The sequence below is a fragment of the Syngnathoides biaculeatus genome, chromosome 10 (genome assembly GCF_019802595.1).
Source record: "Syngnathoides biaculeatus isolate LvHL_M chromosome 10, ASM1980259v1, whole genome shotgun sequence".
Lineage (NCBI taxonomy): Eukaryota > Metazoa > Chordata > Actinopteri > Syngnathiformes > Syngnathidae > Syngnathoides > Syngnathoides biaculeatus.
Window position 1 is genome coordinate 13,002,773 of NC_084649.1, and position 15,985 is coordinate 13,018,757.

The 15,985-nt window shown below is 42.7% G+C and overlaps 1 protein-coding gene across 4 annotated transcripts in view; it reads right to left on the minus strand.

Moving 5' to 3' along the window:
* Window positions 1-15,985, minus strand: part of LOC133507823 (retinoic acid receptor gamma-A-like) — a 71,433-nt gene that overhangs the window by 30,889 nt on the left and 24,559 nt on the right. The window contains exon 1 of one of the 4 annotated variants that reach the window (XM_061833300.1): window positions 5,073-5,181. The exons of the other annotated variants lie outside the window; for them this stretch is intronic. The gene's annotated coding sequence lies outside the window, so the exon portion shown is untranslated. Of the gene's footprint in view, window positions 1-5,072; window positions 5,182-15,985 lie in introns of those variants that run through there. 4 annotated transcript variants of the gene reach the window in all.

Here is a 15,985-nt window from a genome sequence, read left to right on the forward strand (position 1 = left end):
TTGAATATTCGGATGGTTCTTCGGACGGAATGACACGGAGTCTGACTACTCAGAGGCCTACGCGCGACATAAATGCGTAAACAAAGGCCCGCGGGAGCTCCGGGTCAGAAGCCGTGGATGGTTCTTCAGACAGGAATGACACAATCTGAAGAGCGAGCTTCGGCGGCGAGCCGCGAGCCGAGCTTCCATGCGGCGGAGGCCGTTAGCCCTGGACGCCGAAGCTCAGCTAACGGCCTCCCCGGACGTCGAAGCTCGGCTAACGGACTCCCAGGACGTCGAAGCTCAGCTTGTGGCCGGCCGCCGGGGCGGTTGGCCCGCCTTTGGTGGCGGCGGAGGCCTTTAGCTGAGCTTTGGTGATTTACCCTTTAAGATTACAAGCAAAAACGCCATTCCCTACCACACAATAATGACCCAACATTCTTGTCGAGTGTGGGACTTTGGACATCTGCTCTGCTCTATGGAACTGAAAACACGCACATTATCCAATGTCATACTTTTCATTGCCACAGCTATTTGTAATTATTGTCATTTTTTACGTTAACATTTTTCAACTCATCCGCCACACACACCCACACAGTTACTTGGGTGTCTTTTTCATTCTATTTGGCACACATAGCAAATCATGATGTCAAACAACGACAGTGACCCAATTTCACGCAACTTCAATTGAAGTAGTGAAATGGTTTGAAACGTGGAACATAGAAATGATGCGCAGCAATGTTTGGACCGCCGCCGGTGGTTACGAATAAAAGACAGTGAGGACAAATTCTCCGCTCCGCAATGGTGTACAATGGTGGCCTTTATTGAGCTTGATCATGTGGTTGATTAGTACTCAAATTTAGCATGTCTTATGGATTACATGGTGATGAGCCTGTGTCCTTAAAAGTTTATGCGTCCCAGAGTGTGAGAGATTTTTGAAGTTGTGTTCTTGGGAAACGCATTTAATTCAACACCCCCGTAATTGTGTTTTCAAACCTTTAAGTTGTTGCTGTTTTCCAAAGTCATGCGTGCATGTTTAAAGGCAATGCGCTCCGTGCTTTATCTCATTGAATCGCTTGCTTTTGGATCAGACTTTGTTCGTCGCTTTGCTTATCAGCTGGAGTCTACTTTTACACTTTAATCAAACATTGGTGAAACACCAGCAACATTTAGTTTTCAACTTAGTTGCTTGCGTAACATCAATGTATTTTACAACATACAGTATGGATTTAACTTCCCTCAGCTGGGGGAAGCCACATATAAGGCAGCACTCGCTTCATCCACAGGCATCTTTTTAAAACCACACTTTTTTTTTTTTTGAATGATGCTTCTGTCACAGATGATTTGAAAAAGACCAAAACTTCCAGGAAAGGAAAAAAACCAGACAATCAAGTCTGCTTTGTCGAACACAGATCTGGTCGAACAGGGTTGGGAGACAGCAACATCCCACAACGTCGGTCATGAGAGTCGAATGCTCTTTTCCCACCGCGTGGGACCCACTCAACTCACTTTACCTGTACTTGATACTGGCACTTTAGTTTGACACAAATAAACATGTAGGGTAATGTTTGCATGCCCTGCAGCCTTATTAGACTCCATAGTCTCCACTTTGCTGCAGTAGCCTGTTTTAATGCTGCCCTCAGTGTCCCATTGAATAAAAATGTCTTATTACAACGGCAAGCAGTCACAAATATGAGAGACCCATTCTTGATTACCTAGTGTGTCTTGTTTGGACTAAAGACAGTGTTATTTTCAGAATTTCCTGCTGTGCTATTTTGAGGTGCTCCGAGATTGGATGGCGACGAGTCCAGGGTGTACAACGCCTCTCACCAAAAATCAGCTTGGGACAGGCTCGAGCTCCCCCATGACCGAAGCGACGATAAGCAGGATTAAAAATGGATGGTTGGACGTTTTCAGGTGAAAAAATATGACTTCCTCAAACCAAGGTGAGAAGAGCCAGTAGATACATACAGTCTGAATAACAACTACAAACATCACTGTCATATTTTCAGTGGACTGCAACCATGTCCAGTGTCAAGATGAGGAATCTGTGAATTTTATAATTAATTGATCACTTGAAGCATTTGGCATGTCACAAGCTGTTGTTCCACTTCATTTGCTTTGAAATTCACTGTTACCCTGACAAGGACTTTGATGAATGAACGCCAAATACATCATAAATCAATCACCCTCGACAAAAACAGGACTACTTGGATTTTGTAATCACTCAGTGTAAATTTGGTATTAGCGGTAGTTATGGGGATGATGTGGGTGACCGTGACGTTATGTAAAATACAATGTTGCCATTATCTGGAGTCAAGCCTGTGGGGTGCTCAAGGTTTGTAGGTCGATGCCGGGGTCAACTTCTGTCGCTCCAGGCCTCACACCCCAGCCATGGGTCAGGCCTAATTGAGGCGTTTGGTAGGCGACTTTTTATTTAGTATTTAAGTGAAAAGTGAGCCTCAACTCCTCTGAGCACCCACATACGCTCACACTCACACATAGTCTTTGGCTCCACATAGAAGATTATAAGTGCGTTTTAAAGGAAATGTAGCCAGTGCTGAGGGAAGAATCTCCTCAGGCCACAATTGAACACACGTTTTGAGCTTCTTTCAATGCACTGGCAGACACAAAAAAGCAGCAATTCAAGTGACTTCCAAATCTCTGAAGCCAATTAGGCATGCATGACTCTCGCAACATCGCTCTAAACAATTCCATGGGCAATGTGCAATACTGTGGAGGACAAGGAAACATTTGGTGGGTTGAGGACTACTGGCAAAAGGTTGCACATATGTTGAGACAAGGACTGAGGATGAAGACTAAAAGTTAAAGAGACAGAGATGATCCCTACAGTCATCCTTGGAAAATAAAGACAACAAAATTGAGATTGCAGTGGAGATAAATAACATCTATCACACCCAAATCAATTTCAGCACACACTTGTAAACAACCTGAGGCGTTTCCATGCTCCAGGATTTAAACAACAACAGACGGATCCAACTGTTTCATAGCGCCCCGAGTTGTGTTGTTCAAATGGACCAGTTCTTGTTTCAGTCGACAATGGCAGATGGCTACAGATCCAGAAAAGACATTGATGATGAAAAAGACCAGATGAGCAGACAAGAAAAATACTATAGCGTCCAGGAGACTTGGATAGATGGACTTTTGTTTGGATTCGGAAACAGACACGTTAGCAAACTTATAAGCACAGGTAGGCTCCCATGTGACAGATCTCAGCCAGTTAAATTGTCCATTTAGAACCACTTTGCAAATAGACCTAGTGCAAGTGTGTAAGGCAGCCATGTGGTGAAGTGATTTTATGGTAAATGTAATGTTGGGCTTTTTAGCAACTGTACGAGTTATTTTTATGTTGTATTTTTTTTTCCAAAAACAGAAAGGAGCAAGTCAAAAAGCTCACATCATCCCTTTTTATGTTTTAGAACATAAGATACTACTTAAGTCAATTTGACAACAGCTGCAACTGCTGCCGGGTCGGATTTATAAAAAAAAAAAAAAAAAAAAAGATTATTTGCGTAAAACCAACAACATTTTTGAGTGACTCAACATAGTCACTGTGCCTGTACACAATTGTAGCAATACCATCACACTGAGATCCGGAGGAAGTGGCCACGAGCCTAGCCTGAGGAGCTGCACGGATATTCGAAGCCGAAAAGCAGCCATCGCTGAACTGGACAGCAATCGCGGCAGAATGAAAGCGACATAGTGGATCCAACACAGTATGGCAGATGAAGAGAGTCCTCTGGCTACCATGAAAGGAGGAAGCTGGTCCAAAGGAGCAAGGATTTATGGCGCGAACAGGTGCAAAATCCATCCGGGTTCTACCTTTGGCTACAGTATGGCAAGTGATGCTGGCTAAAGTGAGTCATTTTACACAGGCAGGCAAAAAAAACCAATTTACCCTCTTTGAATTAAACTTTAAAATAACCAAATTGGATTTTTCATTTGGTGGACTATGACGTCTTTATTTCAGAATAATATAAGGAGTAAAAATTTAATTATGATTCAGTAGTCAATCATTCATGTCAAGGTGGATAGAAAATCGGGATTCAGAGAGCGAGTCCAAGCCCTAGTAATTATTTTAATTGTAATTTTAAATCCGTTGTCAGTATGACCCAAATGTCTGCACATAATTCTTTATGCCCCTGTTACTGAGATGACGAACAGCGACGAACTGATACGATGTATCGAGTATAGCAGGCCGCTCAACATTATATTGTCATTTGGCCGACCAGGATTGCTTGGGTCAAGTAGGGATAAGGCACATTGCATCTTACTCTTAATCATCAATCACACACTGTTTGTAGAGCACGGGCAGCTACAAGGATGTTATGACGAAAAGTAACACAATGCAAATCGGCAGAAATCGAAGTGGTGTCATGATACATACAGCAGGCAATTTGGAATTACGTAACTGTGCAGATAGAAACGTGTACTCAAAAGCTTCAGGAGGCGATGCGAGACTGAATGTGTGCATACTCAGTTCTACCAGACCATTTGGCTATTTGTGATGGATCACCGCATCGAGTGAATTGGGCAGTCTGACGCCGCATAACCTGCAGGCATTTTTGCTTGGTGCTCCACAATCTCACCTGAAGGACTCGATTAGTGATCGACTATCTCAAAATGTACAAACTTCTATTGTCATTCTTTAAAATTTGTTGAATGACGACACCCATTTCAGAGTACAGTTGCTCTTCCAGCATCGGTGAATCAGAAAGATTAGGCATGTGCATCCATCACTGGAACAAACCGAGACGACGTGCTAACACCCATGTAAGAGTTCATCCGCTCACATGGAGTGGGCCTCAAGTGCATGCGAGCGACGATCAGCTTTCATTCCCCTCCTTAGACGTTTTTTTCTGTTTTCCCTGTTCTTGATTAAAGCTGTCCTCAAGAAACCCAACCTCTGCACTCGTGCTGTCCCAACAACACACAAACAGAGAGCGAAAGAGAGACATCTCACTCGTGCTCTGACATGTCTGTCTTTTCTTACACACCGCTGATACATGCTCAAGTTTTAAAGGGAAAATTCAGATCAAGCGAAAAAAAAAGAGACTACAAGTCAAACTTACCAGATGTCTGATGTGAGTCTGCCTGCTGATTTTTTTTGGGGGGGGGGGCCTAGTTTTTTTTTCTTACAGTGGTAAGAGTCAGATGAGTAATGAGCAAAGTTTGAACTCAAAGTTGTGAAGTTTCTCTAACAGCGACAACTGACTTTAGCCTGTTGCATTCTGCCTCCCTCTCCTTCTCCTGACTCTCTCTCTCTCTCTCTCTCTCTCTTGCTCCCTCTCTCGCTCTCTTGAAGTCATAGTGTGCTTTGATTCACAAACCCTGCCTCTGTCACGTGATCCAAAACCTCAAATATACAGTGCATTTTTTTGCCAGCCACAGAATGCCTGTAGGAAGGGAGAATGGGGTCCACAAGGCTTAGGTTTCATTGTGCTGCCCACCCCCTCTCCTTTTTTGTAGCCCTTTTTCTCTTTGTCTCCATAGCACATTTCAGTTTTCTACAAAGTATCACACGCCAACACTCTTTGATTGATTTTAACTCTAGCTATTTAATGCTATCCAAATATAGTCCACAGCTGACACATGGTTGCACAAACGAAACAGTCATTAGCTCACAGGCACATACAAACACAGATGCCAAAAAAGGCTGCACACCTTTGGGGGTATCAGTATCAGCTTATAGACCATTGCAGTGTGTTTACAATCCCTTGACTTAAACCTCGTGGCCAACCAATGTGCGAACCCAAAGAGGTCAAGAACCATTCAAGAGCCACACATGGCTTGATTGTGACAAAAAGACTTAATAAGGCTGAGTGGGAAGGAGCGACACTTTCTTAACAAGTCTCTTGATATCTTAAGCTAATAAGAAAATGGAAATGAAAGTCGATCAGTTTGTCAGGGATCATAGCTATTTGCAAAGTCTCATTTAAGCGCAAGCTCAGTGTTCATATTTTTCCAGGCGCGTACAGCTGTGGGAATTGACATATTCGGCTAATTACTTTCTTCATTTGGTATATTCACATTTAGTGTATATAGCAATCAATTTTTCACAAAGGAGCTTAAGGCTATCTCAAGTGACTTTGGATGAGAAATGTGGTGAACCCTAGACTAGTCACCAATCACAGGGCACATTTCGACAAACAATCATTCACATTGTGAGAATAGTTGTTTGTCTCTGTATGTGCATGTTTTTTTTTAAATGTATGAGGAAATCAGACAGGACAGAGAAAACTTATGCAAGTCGGAGAAGAACATGGGATTCTAACCCAGAACCTAAGACTGTAGGGAATCCACAGTCGTTAAAATATCTTACCATGATCCAGCTTGTAATGTTAGGTAGCAAATGTAGAATTACACATATTTTACATCAAGAACGCTGCATGATTGATTTGTACTTTATAACACAGTTGATTTTTCTTTAACTACATGAGAGTGATCAGCTCTCATCTACACCGTCTTGTGAGTCTTTACCCGCCGTCAAAATTAAGTTACTGAGGGAGATGCGCTCCAAAGCAGTTTGAGCGGAGAGTTATCACAGCTAATGGAAAGTCTTCATTGGTTGTTTGGCTCGTACATACAGGAGGAGAGTATGTCGTAAAGTGGACTACCTGGTTCGACAGTGAATTCTTTTTATTACAATATTTTTCCACACCTTTATGCAAATCCAAATGCTTTCAAGCTATGAAAACCCAACACTATTTTCATGAATTTCAAGCACTTGTGGGAATCCTGCTTTGTACCGCATTTGCATAAAATATTCATACGAATGCCAATCCAGTGAGACATTCACATGACAAAGAGCATAGGAAATTGGGTAACTGAACCACATGTAATCTCAAATTAGAAAGATATGCAACATATTCAACAGACTGCAAATTTAATGAATAAACACATGAGCATACAGTCTTATCACTCTATATCAACTCCATTAAACTGCATAAACCAAACTACCATGAGGTGTTTTCCATAATGCCAAGCCTGTCTCAACAGTTTCTCCAAATAAAAGGAGTTCAAGCATTCCTCTTCCTCTTGTGCGACAGGAGTTTCCTAAGAAGACCAAACAAACCAGTTTAATGCCTGGTAAGGAATAATTAAACGTAGCCCCATGATGAGATCAAACCTGAACAGTCACCCCCTCAGGGTTCTAGCAACCTGCTTCTTCATGTCAGAGACAAAAGTCTCTCCAACTGTTTGACTAAATCCTTGCAGCTTGGAATCTCCAACCAATAGCTGGCCCATAAAATAAGAAGAAAAAAAAAAAAAAAAAAAAATCACATGAAGCAGGGGGTACGTATGTACAGTAGGTTCTTTAATTATCTCAAAGGGTTTTTGGAAGACACCGTCACAATATTATCAATTGAAGCAAATAGATTGGCTCGTAAAGTTTGTCCCACGTAAAATACGATACAAGACAGTTTAAACAATGCCACTGGGGCTGAGAATTTGTGTTGAATACAATTATCCATCCATTTTCATAGCCGCTTATCCTCACAAGGGTCGCGAGGAGTGCTGGAGCCTATCCCAGCTGTCAACGGGTATGAGGCAGGGTACACCCTGAACTGGTTGCCAGGCAATCGCAGGGCACATAGAGATAAACAGCCGCACTCAAAATCACACCTAGGGGCAATTTAAAGTGTCCAATTAATGTTGCATGTTTTTGGGATGTGGGAGGAAACCTGAGTGCCCGGAGGAAACCCAGGCAAGCACGGGAAGAACATGCAAACTCCGCAAAGGTGGGCGGGATTGTACCTGGGACCTCAGAACTGTGAGGCCAACGCTTTACCAGTTGATCCACCGTGCCACCTTAATACAATTAGACATCCAAAATTGAACACAAACATTGTACAAGAGCACATATTGCTAAGATCCATATTCTCACAGGTGCATTACAGGGAGAGCAGATTCTTTTATTGACTTCAGTCAGTCATTTCAGTTCCTTCACTTCAGCTACACGGTCTGGGTGGAGCAAGCCGAAAATGTGGGCGTTCCCTGTCAAATCTGGTTTTACGCATATTCCCCCATCGACAAGCAGCTTTCCTCTTATACGTTTGGATAATGTTGCAAAAAAAACAAAACTGCATCGTACCTTTAGACACACCGCAAGAGCACATCCACCTTTTCCATCCTTGAAATATTTACTTTCATAGTCCTTTGACACATTTCTGTACTATTATACATGAATGGGACTATTTCTGTGGAAAAAGCAAAGCACTGCACAAGTTTTTTATCAGTTCAAATCAATTTCGTGTGTGTGCGGGCATATTTATTTGTGACAGTGGTTGGGAAGTGTGAAACATAACTAATTGGGAAACAATTTCACGCCAGAAAACAAATGAACAAAACATTTATTAAAACACGAAACAAATTTACCTTTCAGAAAATTATTGAACAAATGCTGAAACACTTTTACATTTCAGGACAGGAAAAACGGGGGGTGCTCTTATTTTTATGAGATGGTTCGATCCAGTCGGGTTCGACCACATTGCACAGTGTTTGGCAGCCTTTAGTGTTGATGGCATTTATATTGACACCGCCACACTTAAGTCACATACTTCCTTAACCATTTGGAAGCAGCAGGGCATGTTCTACCGGGATACAGCAGCCAATCATACAGCAGCGGCGTGTATCCAGGAACCAATAATATTGGAGCACTGCAAGTACCAACAGGAAAATGCGTGGGAATACTAATAATGCATGTGGCAATCAAACGTGTCAATCTTTGTCATGATATGTTTCCATTCTGTATTGTGACACTTGTTTTGTAATTTGTTTCGTGTTTTATTCATCTGTTTTCTGAAATGCAAGTCTGGGTCAATTATTGTTGTGTTCTGAAATGTAAGTGTCTCACAATTTGTTGCATTGTTTTGCACTTCCCAGCCACCGTAGTGACAGCTGAAGCTGATTGATATCAATCATATAGTGGATGGGAGGTCCCATTATTTTTTAACAAACATGCATTCAGGCAAAAGCAGTATTCTGATATATGATATATGTATTTTACTGGATTTATCCATTCATCCATCCATTTTCTTTGCCGCTTATCCTCACGAGGATCGCGGGGAGTGCTCGAGGCTATCTCAGCTGTCAACGGGCAGGAGGCGGGGTACACCCATGGTTGCCAGCCAATCACAGGGCACATGGAGACAGACAGCCACACTCACAATCACACCTAGGGGCAATTTAGAGTGTCCAATTAATATTGCATGTTTTTGGAATGTGGGAGGAAACCAAAGTGCCCGGAGAAAACCCACGCAGGCACGGGGAGAATATGCAAACTCCACACAGGCGGGGCTGGGATCGAACCCCTGTGAGTCCAACTTTTTACCAGCTGATCCACCGCGCCGCCTTTTACTGGATAAAATAAGCTCTTTCAAAAGACCTTTTAAATTTAAAGATTGGATTACAGTGGGTGGCACGGTGAAAACTGGTTAGCACATCTGCCTCACAGTTCTGGAGATCCTGGTTCAAATCTGGCCTGGCCCTTGTGGAGTTTGTATTTTCTTACTGTGTCCACGTTGGTTTTTTTCTCCATTTTCCTCCCACATCCCAAAAACACAATATGCCACGTTTATTGAAAACTCTAAATTGCCCACAAGTGTGACTCTCAGTGTAAACGATTGTTTATTTTTGCCCTCCAATTGGATGGCAAGCAGTTCAGAGTGGACCTAGTGCGTGTCGCCAAAAGTCACCCGGGATTGGCTCCAGCACAACCACAAAACCGGTGAGATGAAGTGACATGGAAAATGAATGAACTCATTTTAATGTCATTCAAAAGTCTCGGGAAAACTGTATTTCCTATAATTTCCAGACAACCGCATTTTCAATGAAACGCACCTCTTTGATAAGGTCGCCATCATTTACAACTTAAGTGTGGTGGATATGTCAAAAGTCAGGATGGGAGAATCTGCATCCTGTAAATGAAAAGGGCATAATTCCAGATGCTTAAAAAAAGGATTCCATGCAAACAGGGGAATTGAGCCCCTAAATGCTTATTGTCATGTAGGAAAGACACAAAGTTGGCCATCACTAAACTATAATAAACTATCAGGAATTCAGTCATATGGTCCTGTCATATTCACTGCTGACATAAACAAATTTAAGCCATCTGTGGAGAAATGAATATGTGGCAGAGAGGCTCGAGCAAGTATCTCGAAACCCAACCCCAATTCTAATGAAGTTGGGATATTGTTTCACACACTGTAATACAAATAAAAAGAGATTAGAATGATTTGAAAATCTTTTTCAACCTGTGTTCAAGCGAATGGATAACAAAGACAAAGATATCAACAAATACAAGATAATGTTCAAACTTCTTTTTTTTGGCAAATTCCAATTCATCCATCCATTTTCTTAGCTGCTTAACCTCACGAGGGTCGCGGGAGTGCTGAAGCCTATCCAAGCTGTCAATGGGCAGTAAGCGGGGTAGACCCTGAACAGGTTCCCAGGCGAGCGCAGGGCACATCGAGACAAACAGCCGCCTTCACAATCACACCTGGGGGCAATTTAGAGTGTCCAATTAATGTTGCATGTTTTTGGGATGTGGGAGGAAACCGGAGTGCCCGGAGAAAACCCACGCAGGCACAGCGAGAACATGCAAACTCCACACAGGCGGGTCGGAGATTGAACCCGGGACCTCAGAACTGTGAGGCCAGGGCTTTACCAGTTGAGCCATCGTGCCGCGCAACTATTCACTCATTTTGAATTGAAATACCTGCCACACATTCCCAAAAATTCTGGGACAGCAGCATGTTTATCACTTTGTCTACTACATCACCCTTCCTTTTAACAAAAGTCAAAGCTTTTGGAAACTGAGGAAACTAATTGTTGAAGCTGAAAGTGATATTCATTTCTACTCTTGCTTGATGTACAACTTCAGTTACTCAGCAGTCTGAGGTCTACATTGTGGTATTTTGTGCTTCATAATACGCCACACATTTTCGACGGGAGACAGGGCTGGACTGCTGGCAGGCCAGTCAAGTACTCACACTTCTTTACTATGAAGCCATGCTGTTGTAATACATGCAGAATGTGGCTTGGCATTGTCTCGCTGAAATAAGCAGATGCATCCCTGAAAGAAAAGTTGCTTGGATGGCAGCACATATTGCTCCAAAACCGTTCTTTCTCCATGTTTGCTTTGGAAACTGCACTCCAGTATTTGACATGAGTCAGTCGATCTCAGAGTCCTACTGGGTTTGTATTCCATGAGCATTTCTTTCATGTATTCAGGACCTAAACCATTTATTGATTTAGAGATCTGAAGCAGAACTTTTTTTTTTATTCTAAAGCTGACTGGAAGCCCGTCTAAGTACTTCAGAATTGGAGTTATATGCTCTGACCTCTTTGCTGTGGTCAGAACCCGAGTTGCAGCATTCTGGATGAGCTGCAGCTGTTTAATGCTCTTTTTGGGGAGTCCAGTCAGAAGACCATAAGAATAGTCAAATCTACTTGAGATAAAAGCATGAATGGGCTTCTCCTGGGCTGTCTGACACATGCAAGGCTTCACTTTAGATATGTTCTTCAGCTGGTAAAAGGCAATTTTAGTAATTGATTTGATATGACTGTTGAAAGTCAGGTGAGAATCTATTAGAAGACCAAGGTTTCGGACTTGGTGTTTAAAGATAGAGTCCCGGTATTTAGAAACAGCAATTATCTTTTCATTATTTCAAAAAAACAATTATCCCAGTGTGGCACGGTGGTGCAACTGGTTAGAGCGTTGGCCTATGAGCTCTGGGGTTCAAATTCTGGTCCCACCTATGTGGAGTTGGGATGTTCTCCCCATGCCTGCGTGGATTTTCTCCAGGCATTCCGGTTTCCTCCAAAATCCCCAAAACATGGATTGATTTGGAACTCTAAATCGCCCTTACGTGTGATTGTGGGTGCGAAAGCTTGTTTGTTTCTATGAGCCCTGCGATTGGCTGGCAACCAGTAGAAGGAGTACTCCGCCTCCTGCCTGACGATAGCTGGGCTGGCTCCAGCACTCCTGCAACCCTTGTGGGGAAAAGTGGAACGGAAGATGAATGAATGAATTATCTCTGTTTTGTTGTGGTTTGTTTGAAAGAAATTTTCGTTCATCCAGTTATTTATCTGCTTTAGACAGACCTCAATTTAACATCTGGAGACACTGCTAAATGTAATTGTTTGTCATCTGCATAGCTATGACAGTCAAAACTAAAGTTCTGGAAAATTAAACCCAAGGATAGCATATACATGCTGATAGGAGGGGTCCAAGAACTGACTCTTGAGGTATCCCTTAGGTCATTGCCATTTGTTGGGATTGAGGACTTCCAATGGAACACCCTGAACTGGTTGCCAGGCAGTCGCAGTTATTATTTCATTATTCATTCAAATTTGGCAGGCTTGTGAACATAACTCTTTTTCTGTAGTTTCTCATATTCACACAACCCATGGGCCTCTTTAGTGCCACTTCAATATTTTATGATTATGTTTTCAGTTCTAATGTTCCTGTCGTGTTATTAGATCTAGATTCTGAACTGCTCCAGATGATGTAGACAGCACAGTTACATGCTGTTATACAGCATTGAATATTTGTATAGTCTTGAGTGTTTCTCAAATATGATGTGATAAATTAGTATAAGTAAGTAGATTAAGTCGGGCAAGAACACACTGAAGGCACAGGTTCCAAATGCATGGCTGCACACTGGAAAAAAAACAGTCAGTTTGAGAGGGTACAGAATTTTTCGTGGTTTGTACTGTATGTAGTTAAATCGTTTGTGCCCGCTAATTTGATTTCCTATTTTTGGACATCTTGAGAAAGTTTCCTTAAAAAAAAAAAAAAAAAAACCCTTAACTGCATTGAAATTATGGCGAAATATAGTTTGGAATGCTTCCATTTTTGGGGTGTACAGTATGCATGTTGTGGCCAGACTATACCATGCCACAGTGTGCTACTGTGGGGGTTGTGCATGCACACACATCTTGCAAAGGACATAGTGGCAGTTATGAAAATATTCCAAAACTAGATTTTTTTTCCCCTCTCTTAAATTCACACAATTTCTTACTAAATTGTGGCAAAAAAACTGATTCATTGTATAGCGTATCTATATATGGAACCCAGGACTGGGTTTCTACCACACTTCTAATTGACGGTGTCAAAGTGCCAGGTGTAAGGTTACTACTGTTTGTGTTTCTGTGTCAGTGAAATATGCCAAGAGCAGGCCAATGTGTTACTCCTGGCTGAGTGTGAAAGAAGCAATTTGTGTATTTCTCAATGTTAAACAAAAACAAAAGTTCTGACACGCAGCCGCATGTTGATGAGTGCACACTCACATCTGGGAAATAAAACCCCCAGCCAGCATAAGGGGGGTTTTGATGAGGAGAGGGTCACGGTTATTAGGGCCTTGACTGCAGCAGCATATACGTACACGACAAAGAACAAAGAAATGGAGTAGGAAATCAGGGGAGGAAAAAGAGGGGCGCTCTTAACTTTCTGAAGAACTGGAAAAGGGGCCGTTTTTGGCAGCGAGCAGTGGATAAACCGCAGAATGGTGCGACGCTAGAGTTAACTGGTGGGGGCGGCGGGGGTGTGCAGAGGAAAGGAAGCAGGCGAACGTGGAAAGGAGGCAAAAGAAAAGAAAGACGGGAACAAAAGTGGGGGTTAGACGGCAGGTTTTAATCAGCAACAGGCTGCTGGTAATGAGATCACTACCCCGCTGCTCTCAGATTGATGTCATGTGAAGCTGTGTGATGCGCAGAGAGGCATGCCGACGATGACAGGCATGCATGACAAGCCTGCTTACCGGCTCAGACACGCGCAAACGACAGGGGTACAAAGGCACGGGTTGCACTCGCATTAACGTTTGGCACATGCCTACGGGCCAATAAAGTCACACCAGAGCACACGGAAATGACACAAAGAACCTTTAATAAAACAAAGCTCCCCGCTGTTATTCGCTGCTTGTTTTCAAGCAAGCAAAAGCGAGTTGACACTACAACAACAACAAAAAAATAACTTTTGGGTTCCAGGGCTTATGTCTTCTCTAGAATGGCTAAACATGCCTAAACACAAAGAGCATACTGTAGCAGCGGGCAAATGTTGGCGAGACACTCGGGCGAAAAAAAATGGACTGAAAACTAAGGGGAAAAACGAGGTAAATGAGGGAGCGAAAAGGAAACGAGTGACACTGTGGGTAGCCATTTTGGGGTTAGTAAGTTTACCTCACATGTTGCGAAATGAAAGGGGTCCTTTCATTGAATACTAGAGGCAAAAACTCAGGGTAAAGCATATGCGCACATGGAAATACAAACAAGCTAAAATGAACATTAAAGCGGCAAAGCATATTTGTTGTTTCTGTGTGGGTGAAAAGGGCGTACATGTGCATCCAATGAACAGTGAATAGCTCTTCCCGTACAAATGTTCCCCAAAATTCAACCATGATGTCACCATGAACCTGTTGTGAACTCAACACTGTCAACTACCATTACCGTCTCATCCCTCCTCCCAACACCCCCCCCACCTCCCGCCCCGTGCTTCACCGCACTACCTCTCCGTCCCATGTTGTTTTCGGCCTTCCGCGCTTCATCTTTCGCCATGCAACATTGTCTGGATGCATTTTTCTTTTCGACACAAACAGGCGCATGTGCTCCCCCTCCCTTGTAATGCCAGATCCCTCCCCTGCCCCAACCCCACCAAACACACAAACTGCTCACAGCCATTTGGATAGTCTCCGCTCTAACAGGGACAGTTTTAATAAGAACAAGCTGGCATATTTTGGCCAAGACCTGCACTTATGGTAATTCAATCAGAACGAGAGGGAAAAGAGGGGGGTAGTGTAAAGGGGCACGCAGAGGGTAGAAGAGTGTGAGACGGGGAAATAAGAAAAGCAGAGGGAGGAAAATGGAGACAGTGGGTGAATTGGAGGCTTGAGTGATTCGAGCAGTTTGATCCACATGTGGGAATGATTGTCTAATTACAGCAGATATGTTGAAGTGTTGCTGCCTGGGGGACAGCCAGTGTTTGGAGGCCGCACTATGACAAAAATTAGATGATTGGATGAAAGAGAAATCAAGATGGGAAATTGGAGGAGGAGAAAGAGATCAAGAGAAGTACACTGGTGGTTCCGAACGAGGAATTTTCTAAATTGAGGTCTTGGAAATTTTAAAGGCTTCCTCCCCGGAGCTGAAGGCCATTTCATCCCGCGCCACATCTCCTCACACGGACAGGAAGCATTTAGATTGTCAGTTCCGTATTTTGGTCAAAGGATCCATTTTGGGTCATGTGTTAAATAGTATTCTGATCTAGATAAGACCACTCAAGGTGGTATGCAAAACAACTTGTAAAAAGAATGATTTTTATTTTGTCTTGTTTTAACATTTGTTTTTCTTTCCTTCTTTTTAAAAAAAATCTCAAGACATTCTCAAAACTATTTCTCTACACCAGCGGTGCTCAATGTGTCGAAAATGATCAACAAGTTTGGTTGATCTCAATACGCGCCCCCCCCGCCCAAAAAAAAAGACATGAGCCCATCATCCATCTCTTCGCCTGATTCAGGTGTGGCCAATACGTCGATCGCACGCACATTCTAGCAACCTGGCCTCCTACTAACGGTCTCTCTTTTGCTTTCTCCACGGCAGTTGGGGGCGATCATTCAGACAATAGCTCAATACTTCAGGTGTCAAAAGCATTCGTATTTTAATTTGAGAAATGATTTTAAGAGCATTAAGATCCGGTATTGTTGGTATCCATATTTCATTATCAATCCAACACGAGTGAAAGAAGACTTTGTTAAGATATGCGACACTGCTGGACAATAATGAAGCAAATATTCACTTTATGGGAAAAATCTTATAAGCGCAAACATTGCTACAGCACTGGCGGAGGAGTGAGAGACCGACAGACTCGTACGTGCCCAGACAGAGCTCTTTAATATGAAGCAATGCTAAGTTATTGCAGTATTCTGTTTTCAGCATTTACATGGAAAAACTTGCAAACATGTTTTCAAATAGTTATTTTGCTCCC